Here is a 17,992-nt window from a genome sequence, read left to right as displayed (position 1 = left end):
ATTCTAAGAGGATATTGTCTAATCCTTACAGGTCATGTTCCTTGCTTAAGTTTGACTATTATTGGAGAGGCATTTTTCGCTTTTCCTGGTGTTTCTGTAGCCCATACTCCTGGGTATACCTAGTTCTGGACTTCCTCAGGTACTCCTGAGCCAACGGGGGTATTTATAAGGGTCAAACTCAAAACTTCAATTAGCTGGTCACTTCCCACCCAGAGTTCTACTCTCCCTTTGTCAAATCTTATTTCTGCCTTTAATTGTTCCAATAAATCTCATCTGAATAGATAGAAGAAACACAGAAAGTGTTCAGAGGAGGTACCAGAAAGCTAGTCTACGTACAAAAATCACATACAAGTATACAAGTTTATGTAATCAGTACCCAGGGCCTTCACTTCCTTTCCTGGTAAAAGGAGAGATAATTGTAAGAGGGAATGGTAAAGTGCTGAACAGAGTTTCCTGACTCGCAATTTCCCATCTGTTATGCAGCCTTCCTGTTACCCCAAAGAACTCTCTCCCTGGAACCACTTTTTGTTCCTACCCTTTCTTTCTGTACATTTTCTTTTTTCCTTTCTTTCTTTCAAGGCAACGAACTGCGATGAATATTCTTGTGCTGGTAATTTCAGTTAGGGAAAGTTCTCTTGCACTCTGACTCTAACCTTGAATTGATGATTCCTTTTGAACATGACAGTTTCCTCTTTCAAAAGGTGACACCATTACAAAGCAACCCATTGGCCCCTCTGCTTAGCCTGAATGAGAGCAGCTGACTTATTCATCAGTTTCAGACTGCTGCTGGTATTGTTAACTACTACCTTCCTTCTGAAGAGCATCTTCTTTGTCTTTTGCAACTGTAATTTTTTTAGAACACAGAATGAGTAGATCCCTGTACCAGTTTCAGTCAACAAAACTTACATGTGCTTCCTTGAGGTCAGAGTCTTCTTCTAGGTAGCTGTAATGCAGTGTGAGGGCTGGAATGATAATAAATACCAGCAAAATTGACATAATTTACTTTTGTGGATGTACACAAAAATGAGCTAATACTTCAAACATTGCAAGCATTCTTTTATAGCTGGAATGCTTCTGACATGCTTTGTTCAAAGTGTGTTCAATGATGGCTGTGATAAGACTTCTGAGAGTAGAATGACGTAATGTTCATAGGTATAATCTTTACAATAGTATTTGTTCCATGAGGTGCTTGGACTTTACTTAAGCAGACATCCTGTCTCTAGGTCAGCCTCAAACATTAGCAATTTCACAACCAGTAATCTGACTCTATAATTTGAACTGTTTAGAAATATAACTCTGTCAAGACCTTATACTGTTCTGATTTAAGGTCAAAAGTATTTCTCCACTGATTTTGCCCTTTTCTTTAAGACAGAGCTACGTATCTCTTCTGGGTGATCAGAGGTACTCTTTATTTGCTCACTATGCTAAGCTATGGAGAAAAATTGCTTCACAGAGGAGAAGGTATCCCTGGCTGTGAAAAACACTGACCTGCCAGTTAGGACTCAGAACAAGGAGGGTTAGGTCTGGTAGTATTAGACACTTCCAAAAGAAAAGAAGCTTGGGTAGATTCACAGTCATCCAGGTATGAGTTCTAAGCCTTGACCAGAACAGTCTCTAAATTAGGATATTGGCATTTGTCTGAAAGAAATGTTGTCAGGCACTGGAATAACCTCACATTGGGTAGCCACATTTGCTACTAGCTGTGTGAAGTTTTATTGTCCTTTTCATACAGTGTAATGTCAAATTTTATTCACACATATTTTCAGTTAATCCATTTATATTTGAATTAGAAGAGAAGCAGATACGTATTTCTACAAGCAGGCCTAGCAGGAAGCATAGAGAGTATGTTTTAGACCAGGGCCTGTCTCATAGACCTTTCTCTCCATCTCAGTCTTTCAGCTGAGAATGTGGGAAGAACAGCGTCAAGCTGAAACATTGTGCCTGCAACTTTCTTACCTGGAAGTGACAAATAACATCATTGTTACTGTCTGGAATTCTTGTGTGCTCAGCCTAGCACAAATAAAGCTCTAGTAACTATAGTATCAGATCTGAAGTCCACCAGCCCAATTACCTTGACTTTGTCATTAGTCAGGAAAAATTCTCAGGAAAAAAGTATAGCAAGGAAAACAAAGAGTGAGCTGCCACGAGCACTGGAGTCTTGATTATAAGTCCTACTGTACAACCTTTGGAGTGGACAAGTGATAAAACATTGCATATGATATTAAAGTTTTTAGGCACTGATGTGATAGAAAATATGTATAACAACCTGTAGCATTAATGGAAGTTTAGAGAGAGTAAATGTCATTACTTCTACAGTTACTCACTTATATGGTTTTTGCTGAGATATATACTGTTAAAAAACACTTTTCCCCTGCTCTTGTTTGCATGCCTCAGGCAAATCATAACAGTTTCTTAAAACTGCAAGCATCTGAAGCTTGGACATATGAACATAAATGAAAGAATTAGCACACAGTTCAGGAAATTCCAGGAAAGTAGTAAACCATAACTAGGGATCTACAATCAGAAAGTCCAGCTCTCCCAGTGCTTCAGAGTAGTTAGCGGTTATTATATTTCATGTTTTTCGGAAAAGCAACCTTATTCTAACAGCACCCCACCAAAAAAATTAGTTTCTTTTTTTCTCTGTTTCCTTTCATTTTCCTAAAAATCATTGATATTTTAAACACACACATACTTGTAATTTTCAGAATAGCATGTGTCCATAAAACAAATAAAATTTACTTTTAAGCTTATAGAAGTTCAACCTGATCTTTTGCTTAAGTTCGCACATTATTAAAATATGCTTACAGAGAGATTGAGGCTTTCTGATTACATTGTCACTGATCAACACCTTTCTAGTTAATGAAAAAAATCTGTGACAACTGTGTGTAAGAATGTGAAAGGATGGCACCACCAAGTCAGGCCAAAGATTTAACCTTGTGTACTTTCTCCAAGCACCAGCAGGTGCACTTACTAAGAAGTATAAGGAGACAACTATGAAGTGGTACATGCCCCACTGTATCTTTTAACCACTTGCAATAAGTAATCATCATGCTTAATAATCTTGATGCATTTTTTTCCCATTAATTCCCTTTTAACTTCATTTAAATTTTTGAGACTTAAGACACTCTAAGCATGTGAATCACGTTATGTGAAAAAAATATGCTTTTTACTTTTTATTTTTTCTCCTACAATTTTCATTGGGTGTGCATTAGTTCTTGTGTTTGAAGAAATACTGATTGTTCCTGATTCGATTCTCTGTAACCTTCTCGATTTTGCAGACCAGCATCACATCTCCCGTTTTGCTCTACTTTTTTCAAGCTATCCAATTTAATCTTAACTTAATCTTTACTTATCGTATACTTTCAGTTATCTGCCTTACCCTTCTCTATGCCTTTTGCCATTCTATTTTCTCCCTGTCCTTGGGTGAGCTTGGGATGTGGGATAATCAGAATTACATTTAGTAGTCAAGATATTGATGCATTATGGGCTTATGTAGGGAAAGAAGGATCTTTTTATTTCAGGCTACATAGAGAGCTGCTTGGTGACCCAATTTTCTTCCCACATGATTATCTCTTTACATCAGAACAAAAGAGAGAATATTAAACACATGGTAACTACAAGAGTAAGTACTTACCTAGTTTTTATCAGATCTTGTGTTTTAAAAGCATACTATCTTGTGAAATAGAGCTGAGGGCAGGAAGTTAATGAGAAATATAAAAAACAATCTGGTCTGTTTACTCAAACCCAAAATATGTATCATGAACAGAGTAATAGACACTGACTGGAATGCACCCACAAAAAAAAAGGGACTGTCTGAAGAAAGTTTTCCGCAGGGTCCATGGTAAAAAAGAATAGCAACATTCAGAAGAATCTAATTTCTTAGCTAAGGAGATATAAACTAAAGAGAGTAAAATGCCTCAGAGGAATAAAATTGACTTACAGTTGTTGCAAATCCAACTTGTGCAAACTTCCAGTGATTTCTCCTCAAGTTCCTGTCTTTCAGGAAATGCTTCTGTTTCCTCTACAAGTGCACATATGAATACATATACAATCATAAATATTATAAATACAAAAGTATATAATATTTATATAATATATTGATACAAGGTATATTATATATAATAAATTTCATATATAGTTATATTATTTTTGTATAATATTTGTTCTTTATTTACATAATGAGTATATATGTGTTCATGTATCTGCACAACATCTTGAGCCCTCTTGGCTAGCAGAGTAGATTATCAGGTAATGCTTTGCTCATAATTTATGTGAAATGTAACAGTAAAGTTACTCTGATGATCAATAGACTGGTTTAACCCTCCAGTGTTGACTGCAGTGACAGCTCTGCTGCTTCTGGATGGTGGAAATCTCAGCTGGCAATATCCTTCCTGGTTCAGTGCACACTTTCTCTTCAGGTATGTGGTGCCAAGCCTGGTGCTGACATATGAATTTTCCCTGCTAAATGCAAGAGGGAAATGATATTAAGAAAGAATTCACAAAGTGTCATGATGTTATGCTAGGTATGAATTTCACTGTTCCCAAGCGAAAAGTAGCCCGAGAAATCAGAGATGAGTCAAAAGAAGCTAGCTTGATGAGAAGGTCCCAGGATTAATTTTATAAGACATTAATTGCATGTTTTCATTATTTTTGTTCATGTTTATTTGGGTTTTGTGCAGAAATTGATCTTGATGGATGTGATAAACTCAGGGTACATTTTTTCAGGATTTCTATTCAGTACTTTCAAAAGAAGAGAAGGAGGAAAGAACTGAAGAAAGAAGAGGAAAGATGGAAAAGTAAAGGAAAGACCGAAGGAGGAAAAGAATGTTTAATGATTTAATGGAGTACAGCTATGACATTTACCATGAAAACCATTACTGTATATGTTGCATCCTATAAAACCATGCTAAACACCATGTTCTACTGTAAGTTTTGTTTCTGAAGTACTTGATCTTCAAGTTGTCATTGCAAATAAATAAAAAGCCCCTTAACTCAATGGATAACATTTGTCAGAAGGCAGTCAGTTTGGATACAAATCAAGTTTTGAGAATTTCAGCTTGGTTCTGGAACACTGAAAACCAAAAATTTCAATTGTTTTTGGAGATATTGATCATTCATTTGCTTGTTTCCTTGCCAAAAAAAAAAAAAAAAAAAGAAAAACAAAAGAAAAAAGAAAGAAAAACATTAACATAGTAATTTCTTTTGGAAAAGTTTTTTAATTTTTGTTTTCATGTTTTCCTCCTCCTCTTACTCTGCCCTGTCAGTCACATTCAGAAACTCCCCAAGCCCTCTTAATCAAATCTCTATGAAAACCTAGGCTTAGAAAATGAGTTAGTAAATGACTTAGAAATCGATGGAATGTACTAGAAGATAATGGAATATTCAGAACAACTTTTACATTTAATTTATTTTGTATATGTATTTACCCTACTTCTGTTTTCCCTCTGATAAGGAATTACGCATTGCTGCCACTCTATCTGCAAGCTCAGGAAAGTGGTAGCAATAGACCAATGACAGGCTGAAAGTACGGGCTCTCATAATATTCAGCCGTGACCTTTTGCAGAAGACCGCTACAAACAGTTTTTTGTCTCAACATTGCCATTGTACCATCACCACTTCCTGACCTTGACACCCTGTCTTTCAAGAAACCACCATGACAACCTACAGGAAAGTACCACACTGCTCTTGCGCACGGACCAGCGCATGAACCAGCAAGAGAGGGCTGCCTAGGCGGGCGGCATGTATGGCACGAACTGCAAGTACACAAAAGCGCTTTGTGTATGGGCAAAGGCCCATATAAAAGGACCACACATGCTACTCTGGGGGCCTTTTTTTTTCCCTTCCCGCCATGTTTTGCTCCAGAACCCATCCTTGCTGGAATTTCAATGCCTGCATAGAGACTGAGCCAACTGGACATCGCTGAATCTGTGGTGGTGGTAGCTGATCTTCCCTGCACCCCTTTCCTCACCTGTTCGGGTTGCCTGACTTTAGTCTCTCTCTTTCTCTTCTCCTTTTCTTCTCTTTCTCCCCACTGCCTCCCCGCCCAACCTCCAGTTCCTAGTTCACCAAAGTAAAGTTTGCAAGGTTGTATGGCATTTGACCCTGTTTGCATCTTATTCTTGTACCAAAATCTCCACGACATTGGATCAGGACACCTTTATGTCCTGCAAAAGGGAGAGCTGCACATTTCCAGTGGGACCCAGTACCGTCATTGTGAATAATGTTCTCCCTGAGTCTTTCCACACCACAGGGAGAAGCTATAACAGGGTACAGGTTAGGGCAGTGAATGATTTTATGAGGCCCATGAAACTTAGCTTGAGATAGCAGGGAAACAAATTTGCCTGGGGTGGGGGGGGATACAAAAATGTATAAGCAAGTAATAATCAAAGCCACTGCTTAAATACCTTCCCCCACACACATACCCCCTTGTAAAATACGCAGTACTTGTGAATACATGGGAGCCATACTTTTAAAAGTTATTGACAGATGTTTTCAGATGTTCTGAAAAAATTATTTATAGTTTTCTTCCTGATAAATAATAGCCAAATTCTTTCTTAAGCCTGCACAGATCATTAGGTAACACGACTAAAGTATGCCAGGGTTTGAAGTCAAGGGCAGAGAAGGGAAGAGTACTTACACGCGGGGCCATCAGGTTCTATGTTTCCTTACTCCATTAGCTCAGCAGTCAGAGGCTTGGGGCAGCCTTTGCAATAAACACAGCAGAAGGCTCAGGCTCGACAGCATGGATTCATGTCCTGCCTTCATAGTTGTTTTAAATAGCATGGCTATATCAAGATCGAAAGCTTTCGATCTTACTGTCAACTGTTCAGTGTTTGAGATATTATTGAAGCCTTTCTAGTGCAAGTGCAAAATTACAATGGAATTTTAAAGTCTTTTTAGTGACTTTTTTGTGCATGTATCTGTTGGATGTCTATGCCTAGGTTCTGGCAGTGAGGAGACTGCAGTGGTCTCTCTGAGGAGTGGTCAGGGGCTGCCTCGTGCCAGACACAGCTAGTTCCAGACGGTTCCATCCAGTTCCAATGAACCCACTGCAGGACAGAGCTGAGCCCATCAGCCAGGCTGGTGGTGATATCTGTATGATAACATGCTTAAGAAAAGGCCAGAACACTAGAGAGCAGAGAGAAAAAAAAGTATGAGACAGAATAGTGAAAACACCAAGGTCAGAGAAGAAGGAGGGCGAAGAGGTGCTCTAGGTGCTGCAGCAGAGATTCTCCTGCAGCATGAAGGAGAGACCACAGTGGAGTAGATGTTTCACTGCAGTCAGTGGAGGAGTCCATGGTGGACCGGGTATCCACCCTGCAGCCCATGGAAGATCCCATGCTGTAACAGGTGGATATTTCCTGTCAGAAACTGCGGCTGGTGGAGAGCCCACTCTAGAGCAGATTTGTTCTGAAGGACTGCAGCCCATGGGAAGGACTCAGAATGGAGAAGGAAAAAGTGTGAACAAGAAAGAGCAGCAAGGAGGAACAGTAACGAACTGGCCACATCCCCATTCTCTCTGTGCTGCTCGGGGTGTGGGTGAGGATGCAGATGAGTTGGGAGTGAAGTAATGATACGGAGCCTGAGAAAAAAGTGGGGGCAAGGGTGAGGTGTTTTAATTTGTCTTTAATTTTCACCATGTAGCTCTATTTTAATTGGCAATGAATTACATTAATTTTCCCAGGTCAAGTTTGTTTTGTCAGGGATGGTAATTGGTTGCTAATCAAGCTGTCTTTATCTTGACCCATGAACCTTTTAGTCTCATTTTCTCCCACTGCCCTCTTGAGGAGTGAGAGACAGAGTGGCTGGGTGGGCATTTGGTAGCTGGCCCACCTTGTAAGCAAGGGTTAACAAAATCTCTGAAAAATAAGGCTATATGTATCAAGAAAAGCTAAATATTCATCATAAAAATTTTCAGCATTCACATAAGTGTTCCTCATTTGCAGAAATCTGGGGAGGGGTGGAAACATTTTTTTACAAGAAATGATCTGTAGTTTGTTGAAGTTCAAAGTTTTTAATTATTGGCAGATGGCCAAGAAGAGGCAGCATGATCCTTTAATGTTTTGGGGATTTAGATTTTTTTATCCCAGCTTTAGTATTCAGTGTCTCTAATTGTGACTTTTATTGTTGTCATATTAGTGGTTGGGTATCTTGAAGATTTTTGTCCTTAGCTTTACGATAAGTAAACCCTTTTATAGGTCTTTAATGTGTCATATTACTGAAGGTCAAGAAACAAATAATATTTAAAAAAATAGCCTTATATTCCAAAACTTACATCCCTCCACAATAGTGAGAACTAGTAATACAAGTATCTAAACAATGAGAAGTCAAAACTTGATAACAGAAATGGCTTTCATTGTCCTTTGATTTTTTTCAAATCTTCCAATCATGTCTTTCTTTCTGGCTTTTACCACAAAGTAGGGAAGTTCACAGCTTTAGGAATATCCTTGAGCTTCTACCGGTATGTTATTTGTAAGTAATGGCTCCCATTTCTGGTTCTCATCTTTTTTTTCCCTGTGACATAAATCTGAAAATAGACAATGGAAAACAGTACATCATGTACAACTACAAAAAACTTTCTGCCCATGAAAAAAATTTTGCTATAGAACAATATTTTGATTCTGTGTGATATGTACTAACCACATATTCCCCAAGAATCTCTAAATCTGGGTTCCTCCCACTTGATTATTTTTCCTATTTTTGTGAATGAAGTTTTGCCATTGTCTTCAAATTTGGCTAAATATGTATAGCACGGTGGAAGTTTATAAAAAAATCAAGGGAAGGAAAAAGTGTTAGGATACTATATCCTATTTTGTATTAGCTATTCCAGTAAGAAAGATGTTAAACTTTATGTGTCCGCGTATATAAGACTTCTACATAAATGTGTGTAAAGAAAAATGTCCAGATCAGTCAGATTTCTGTCTACTAGATGCTTCAATATGTACCATTCTGTTCTTTGTGGAATACACTGGTCCTGCCAGTCATTTTAATAAAGATTACTTTCTATATGCAAGGTGTTTTCTAAAATATTTTACTTGTGGATATTTCTAAACAGAAAGGATTTCAGTTTTGCTTACTATGACTGTTGCTCTGTTTGTACCTTGTTTTCTAGTACTGTAAAACACTCCACACAGCATACATTTATCAGGAATAGAGTTTCTGTGTTACAGTATTTTGCATTTTGTTTTACATTTGAATATATTCCAAAGTCACTCAAATTGTCTCTTTCATTGTCCCTAATTACATTGTGTTCATCACATTAATATGTTGCTATAGAAACCTCTGTGTTATCAAAAATAAAGTTCTTTTTATTTCAGTGGTCCTCTATAGCAAAATCTGTTTGGAATGGAAGAGAAATATTAGATTTGAAACAGAAAAAAAGAAAGAATATCTACAGAATATCGTTTTGTAAATGTCGTGTTTCACATTCATAAATGATTGTATTAGCCTCAGTTCGGTGTTTTATTTCTGTAGCTGAAATATCCTTTACATGAACTTTGACTGACAAAAGTGAATTTGATTTATGTTTTGGTAATTCTGGTGTAAGACAGTACTGATGATACAAAGAGGAAAGCAGCAAGCAGTTCACCTATATCTCTTCTAAGTATTTTTCCAAAGATAAGATACAAGTATCTGTGCAGTCTGTAAAGTACGTATTTCACTAGTTAATTTGGTTCAAATAACTGAAAATTTTGATATTTCATAATAGCTTGCCACGTAAGTTAAAAATATCAAATCTTTTAGTTGAGGAATACATTTCAGAACCTGGTTTGCACACCGTTAGTATTAAAAAACAGTGGATAAATCTTATTCTGCATGCAGTCACATTTTTGTACCATACACCTCTCAAAGTCTTACAAAATTCTATTACAAGGCTATCGAATTTAATCATGCAATCAGTTTTGAGCCAAAGTCTTGTACTCCCTACATTTTAAACCAGTCATACTAATACAAAACAGGCACTAGCTGTTTCCATTTTTGAAATCTTATTTTCATCACATAAATAAGTAAAGCAAAAGATTGCCTTAAGCCAGGTTGTTTTTCTTTCTTGTCATTAAAGCAACCATTTCCATCCGATCTTCCTTTTCTTTGCAGTTCCGCCATTACAACTACACTGAGACTATACAAAGATGTGGAAAGGTGCACATGACTCAGTGCTTCAGTGGAGGAATACAGGATTTTTAGGAGGAGAGACTAGGAAGGCAAGGAAGGGGAGTTGCCCTTTCTGTGGAACAGCTGGAGTGCATGGAGGTCTGCCTCCATGATGCCTTCAGGAGTCAGTTAAGAGCTTACAGGCTCTAGTAAAGACTAGCAGGCAGACCAACATGGGGGTTAGTGTAGTGAATATCTGCTGTAGACCTGTTAAACAGGTTGCCAAGGGAAGCAACAGGCTGCCCAGCAAAGTGGTAGTCACCATCCCTGGAGGTGTTCAAAAATGACTAGATGTGGCACTTCAGGACATGGTTTAGTAGGCATGGTGGTGTTGGGTTGGTGGTTGGACTTGATGATCTTAGGGGTCTTTTCCAGCCTTAATGGTTCTATGATTCTATGATTCTGTGGTCAGGAAGAGGTAGATGTGGTCTTCTTCAAGCAACTGGAAGAAGCCTTGCATTCGTAGGTCCAGGTCTTTGTGGGGGACTTTAAACACTCTGGCAATCGTTAGATGGAAAATACAGCAGAACTGAGGTAATATGGAAGATTTTTAAAGTATGTTGAAGACTACTGCCTGGCACAGGTAACTGAAGAACTGGCAAAGAAAAGTGCTTTACTGGACCTGATGCTTATGAACAAGAAAAAACTGCTCAAGGATGTGAAAGTCAGGGCAGCCTTGGCTGCAGTAACCAGGAGATGGCGGAGTTCAGGATCCTAAGAGGAGTTAGCTTACCTTCAGTCCCTGGAATACAATGGAGAAGATTCACCTGGAATGTATATCCAAACACGTGAAGGAGAAGAAGGTGATCAGAAGTAGTCAGCATGGGTTTGTGAAGAAGAAATTGTGCTTGACCAACCTCGGTGAGGTGATTGGTTTGATAGACGACGGAAGAGCAGTTCATGATACGTACCTCAACTTTAGCAAAGCTTTCAACATACTCTTTCACCACATCCTGATAGAGAAGCTGACAAAGTATGGTTTAGACAAGCAGACAGTGAGGTGGATTGAATCTCACTGAACAACCAGGTCCAGAGGGCTGTGATCAGTGGATAAGAGTTCAGCTGGAGGCCGGTCACTGGTTGTATACCTCAGCGGTGAATACTGAGGCCAATACTGCTGAAACTTTTCATTAATGACCTAGACGAGGGGATGGAGTGCACCCTCAGATATTTCACAGATAGAACAGAACTGAGGGCACTGGCTGGTACACCAGGGTATTGTCCTGCCATATAGAACAGAAACCTGCTTGAAAGGTAGGAGAAACAGGCAGAGAGGAATCTCATAAAGTTCAGTAAGGGAAAATGCAAAGTCCTGCACGTAGGGAGAAATAACCCCAGGTACCACTATACACTAAATAGGATAACAGCCATTTGTTGGATAACCTTTCAGACAGTCCCTTTTAGATGAAAGTAGTAAAACATTCACCACTAATGTAAGTGTCTTCACTGCCTCTCTCAGTTGTCCTCCTTGGCTCAAAGGTAGCAAAGGTCTTTTGTGCATGTGTGCACTGGTGCAACGTAAGTTCTTAAAGAAATACGGTAAAGATGTTGCCATGTTCAAAGTTGTTCATGCCAAACTTAATAGATGTGCTAGGCAACAATGTCAGACCATCCCAAAGGAGAATGCAAACTATCTAAGATGTGAAACTGACTCCATCCCATTTAGATCAGTGTTGTGCTCACTGACGTCTAAGAGCAATATATATTTTTAACACAAAGCCAGAAGCAAGAAGTTGCTTGATAATAGTTTCCTACATACTTGATCAGGAGGAGTGGAGAAGGAAGCAGCTGCAGAGTTCCACACAGGCGGAGGACCTTATGGACCTCTTTTCTTCCTCCTTTCTCTTTCTTAGACATATTTCCTATATGCTGTCTTAGCAAAAAAGGTGTAGGAAGCTGGTGAAAGTGTATTAAGCTTGGAGGCAGGCAGAAGAGCTGAGCTCAAAAGTACAAGTGGTTTTGAAAGCATTTATCATTCTAATAACTGATTTGATTGAACTTAATCAAATTACATCCAGTGCATTCCCGTGCAGTATGCAATCCTTAGTTAATTATTCAGGGAAGTCCATACTAAAACAATCAGGCTACCAAAAGAAGAAAACCTGGTCTGGAAAAGACAGACTATTAGTTTCAGCAGCTGCGCAAGCCAAGCAGCCATCTTTTCTTTTTCTACTTCAGACATTTTAAGTGATGAGCATCCCTCAAGGATGCAGAGGGGGAATAAATGAGCTGAGAGAAAAATAAGGAAGGAAGAACAAAATCAGTGTACTAAAGTAGTGAAATTGGGAAGTGTATACTATTGTCTGTTAGGCACTGAAACCTAGGACATCTATCAAATAAACTTATACAGCAGCTGTTCCTAATATTAGCATTTCTGCTGTTATCCAGACTTTTAAAACTGCATGTTATCACATACTGAAGCATCTCCACCTATACTTAAAAAATATGTAAATCTGAAGATGATGCCTCATATCGTGCATATGTGGTCTGGATGTAGAGAAGATAAAATTAAAACTCTTTGCATTCTCAAAATGAACCTTAAATCTAACCTGAATATTATGTAAGTCAACCACAAAAAAGATTTAATCTGATATCTGTCAGATCCCTTGGTCCTATTTTTCAGCCAAGAAAAAGTATTCCTAGAGTACTTATGATAAAAGAAGTATTTATTTTTTATTTAAAAGGAACACTTATCAACTGTTTTGGATATCTATGCTGCTTTAAAGTCATTTTTGCTCTAGTTACCACAGCTCTAGGGAAACAAACATTTATTAGCTGATAACATCTCTTGGGTCAGAAATAGTTTGGGAAAAGGAATTTTCATACGCAAGCAAGCTGTGGTAATCACATATATATACTGTTATGATTTGATGTTCCCAGTCTTATTTCTGTGTCTGTAAGATATTTCTTAGAGATACGTGGGACTGAAGAACGGCTATTGTCAAAATTGGTTTGTTTTAACATACAAAGAAGGAATTCTTGATTAATTAACACTGATTTTTATCTCCTGCAGTATGTTCACTACTTAACCAGATGCAATAAGAACACATTTCTCCTGAGAGAAACGTAAGTGTCCCAAAGAAATAATCCAAAACCTCCAGCACCATGCTGTCACTATAGATTCACATATGTCCTGGTTTCGACTGGGACAGAGTTAATTTTCTCTCTAGCAGTTGGTACAGTGCCTTGTTTCGGATTTAGTATGAGAATAATGCTGATAACACACTGTTGTTTTTAGTTGTTGCTAAACAGTAAAGGACTTCTCATCTTCTCATGCCGGCCTGCCAGTGAAAATGCAGGGGGTGCATGGGAAGATGGGAGGGACACATCTAGGACAGCTGACCCAAATCAGTGGCTGGTGAGCAATTGTGCTGTGCATCAGTTGTTTTATGTTTTCTTTTATCATTGTTATTGTCATCATTATTATTCTCTTCCTTTTCTGTATTATTAAACTGACTTTATATCAAGCCACGAGTTTTACTTCTTTTTTTTTTTTCCAATTCTCTCCTCCACCCCATGACGGGGGAGGGGTGTGGGGGTGTGGTGGTGAGCAAATGGCGGTGTGGTTATTTTAGCTGCCTACCAGGTTAAACCAATACAACATAGGAGGAAAAACCTTCCATCTTGTAAAGACAGAATTGACTGTATAAATTAGAAAAATGATCTTGGCTTCAGACAGAAAGACTGAAATATTAGAGCATGAATCATATCTCAGTGAGACTGAGATGTAATTGGCATGAAAAGCACTGGATGGTCATTCTCTGAAATGCTCATGGGTAATTTCCAGTTTATTCACAGGGAATTTTGTGTTTGTAATACCAGAGACTGATGCAAGTGTAAGTGGTGCAAGCGTCCACCTCTCCAGATATACAGAATCCACGATGAAAAAGTGAACCTGAGTTTTGCTCCAGAGGAAATGCAGGATTCACATTTGTCACCTGCATGTCTAGAATGTACACAACGGGTCTTACTCTCTCTGACATTTTGTTGCGCTCTGTATGTGTGACCCAGTCATGTACCAGGATATCAAATTTCTCTACTAAAAGCAAACAAAGATTAATATCTAGTAGTATTTATCTAAGTTTCTTTAGCAGCAATTTCTACAGAATTAGTATAACAATATTGTATCTGTAGGATGCCCTGTCTCTTACTTACATTAAATCTGTTCTTGTTCCTTAAATTGAAATAAATAGCTGACCTTCTTATCCAAAGGAACATCATGTTCTGCGTGGTAATGTTGTGTTTAAAATAATAATGTATTTTGTAATAGCTGCATTTCTTTTGTGTCTCTCATAGTATTTTCTCTTTTTCTTATTCCACAGCTAACTTACCCTTTTCAAAAAAAAACCCCAAATCTGTTAAGGATTCTTGAATTTTCTAGAAATATTTGCTCAAAGCAAACACAGTTAAAAAATAGGTATTTGTCATTCTCATTATTTAGTTCAAGATATTTTGACAGCAGATCAAATTACCAATAAGTGGATTAAATGAAAGTCATTATATGCAAAATAGGAAAGATGCTCCATAACACAATAAGAAATAGATAAAATTCAATATATGACAAAGTAATTTGAGAGGTAATTGCTGAATTCTGAAAATAAGTTTTACTTGAACATATTCTATTATGTACTACATTTTTATGTGATATTTGAAGAAATATCTATCAAAATATCTTCTTTCCTTACTGCCAATTCTGTAAAAATGCTTAGTAAGATTTTTCTATTTATTAATTTCTCTATGAATTCTTGATATATGCCAAACATTCAGAAAAAATTCTGGAACTTAAAAAAAGTCTTCAGTACTGCTGTGTATGACTTCATGTTGTATTTCACTATCGCCTACCCTGAGAATGTCTATTTGACTGATTCTTACAGCACCAATAAGGAAAGAGAAAAAGTTATTTGGAATATTCCATTTTATCCTTCGAAAAGTGAATTGGTCTCTTGTGTGTATTCTATAAATAAGTAGATAATGAAGAAGGGTTAATTTCCAGAGAGAAATCCACCTTTTCACTTGCCTTTTTGATACTGCTAATAATTATGTTTACTAATAACAATCGATGTTCTTAAGCATTTAGACACTTAAATACCAGATTGGGCCCACCAAAGAAGTAATTAGACTCAAATGTACTATAAAATGAGCCCTTGATTAATTACAGATTTAAAAATACAAAAGTGGAAATTGAACTACTATGTTATCGAAAATGAGAGAGAAAAAAATCCTTATATGGTAAATCACATATTTCATTATTTCTGTCTAACCACAATACTTTTATTTAGACATTCCAGTTAACAAAAATAATGACAAAACTCTATCCCAAGATGCTTCCAGGGAAATAATAATCTTACATGTTATAGTAATAGAGCTTAAAACATAAATAGGGTTGGCACTCCCATAGGACCATGCAAGATTCTAACTAGAAACAATTGCAATTTTCCCACAGTTCTCAGCAAAGTGATCAACAGATTAGATTCAGAAGTTCTATGTGATGGTTTTATTGCCCCATACCTGTGATGTTATTGGCTTTTCTGCAGAGTGGTTGTGCAAAAGTTTCTATTCCAACTCAATGGTATTTTATTCTTTATTCATATGATTACTAGACAAACGATAACAAAGAGAAGTATCAAACCACCATACATATCTTCCATGCAGTTGGTTTCTGTATGTAGAAGGACACTAATTCAGCACCTTTTTTGAGATTTTATGAAGTACAGTACCTGTATTAAAATTCTTATGCTTATAAATGGGCTTACCTCCACAGGTTTCTCCTTTGCTCTCCAAAGGTTTCTCCTGCATATCATTCACTTTATTGTCAGAATCACCTACTATATGAGCTAACACATTAATTTGCCTGCCAATGCTTCAGATGTTTCTTCTTCTGTAATGATTTTATAAGAAAATGTTGCAGTTTCTCATTTCTGGAAATTAATTTCTCAGGCTCTTCTGTTATTGAACGATCATGGACTTGCCATGTGAGCACACAATATTAACTTCTTTGAATATCATGCTTTAAGGAAGTTATTAAAAATCTCTTGTTGTTTTACAGCATCCTGGTTACGACATTTACTTCCTAGCAACCGAGTAATATTTCCTAGTGAAGTGAAGTCATCATTGCTAGTGGAAATGCTCAGATGACAGAAAGCTCATCTGAAGAAAGATTTAAGATAGCACTATCAAGCAGACTAAAAGATTTAGGAGCAGAAGTCACACTGACTTCCTATTACTTATTTTTTAAAAACCTCCCTTACTTGCTCATGATTTTCTTTTGGCTCAAGGCTTATTTCACTAATTCTCCCCTGATCGTTTGCTGAGATTGCTGTCCCACTACACCCACCATTTCCTGTAACACATGAAAAGTGTGATGTGAAAACAGAAAGGAATTTTTCAACATGAATTTTTTTACATTAAATAGCAATGGACTGTCAACTGTAAGTTGTAGTGGCAATGTGTCTGTTTTCACAAAAATATCACTAGAACCCTTCACAGGTCTGGAGTCCAATCTAAGAGCAGAAATAGAGGAGACAAGACTCTTTAGAAGAAGCAGCAACATAAAGATCAGAGCTGACATGGATGTGTTCATGTGAGTGTGGGCATTAGTCTTCTGCCCTATTTATCACTGGTGGCTCACATCAGCCCCCCATTTTCCCCTGGCACGCTGGCCCATGGAGCAGGAAAGAAGGCTCCAGCTGCAGCACTTCATTCCCACCTCTCTCACACCAAACAGCTGAGAACGCAGGGTGATTTATTAGCTGCATCTCATGACTGGCTCTGGAGCACACAGCTGTGCAGCCCTTCACGCTGCAGATGTGGACACCTCTGATGGAAGTGCTGTTTTTGGAAGGGCCTTGAACTTCTGTCTGTTATACACCAGAAAAAATGGCTTAACCACAGAGCTATTGACTGAGAACAGGGGAAGAAAGAAGAGCATAAAAGGCAGTCCCATTTGCTTGTTTGTTTTTTGGGATGCTATTTTAAAAACAAATAATTTTCTGTGATACCTGTGGTTTGGTTATGGGTTTTTGTGGTTTGTTTGTTTGTCTGTTTGTTTTCCATGACATAGCATTCCTGTTACCTAGCCAGCTGTAAGTCATACGAAAGATGTACTGATAGCCAGTACTTACCAGACTTTCAAATCAAAAAAATAACACCTTATGCAGTATAACCCACTGAAAGCCTATCCCTAAATTTAGGAAACATTTACACACTACCATATTCTCATAATGAACAAGAAATTGCTGTAGCAGAATTGAATGACAGATATCATATGCAGAGATCCATCTAGAGCCATCTTAACTTGATAAAACTACCCTGTTTTACTTACTTGCTTTCTATAGTGAGATGCAGCTGTGGATTCAGTTGGTGAAATAGGTTTCTATTCACCAGCTGATGGCTACACTCAATTAGAAGATTCTCTATTGCCTGCAAGAGCAATTTGTAAGGTATGTAGGCCTTGATCCCAAGATGGAAATCAGAATTACACTTTCCACTAAGTTCAACAGGCTTTAGAAAGAGTGTTCACTGCTGACAGAGGATCTGGCACAACAAATTCAAATGGAAATGGAAAGTACAACTGGACCTAGTTAGAAATACATGAATAGCCTGTGGAAAATACAAAATGCTCCAAGTAACTGTGCCAATAAGCTAGATGCTGAAGCTGGAATAAATCTCATTATTATTAACCAAAAGAAGAAAGGAATGAAGAGTAATGCCATTGATTCAACAAGACACTTTAAAACCCAACATCAATTTCTATTCAAGTTTTGTCCAAGACTTTTTAATAAATAATCACTATTAAAATTTATATACTGTGAAAATTATTCCCCTTCCTGCTGTTGTCACC

The sequence above is a fragment of the Opisthocomus hoazin genome, chromosome 3 (assembly GCF_030867145.1).
Source record: "Opisthocomus hoazin isolate bOpiHoa1 chromosome 3, bOpiHoa1.hap1, whole genome shotgun sequence".
Taxonomy (NCBI): domain Eukaryota; kingdom Metazoa; phylum Chordata; class Aves; order Opisthocomiformes; family Opisthocomidae; genus Opisthocomus; species Opisthocomus hoazin.
Note: the sequence above shows the minus strand (reverse complement) of the source record.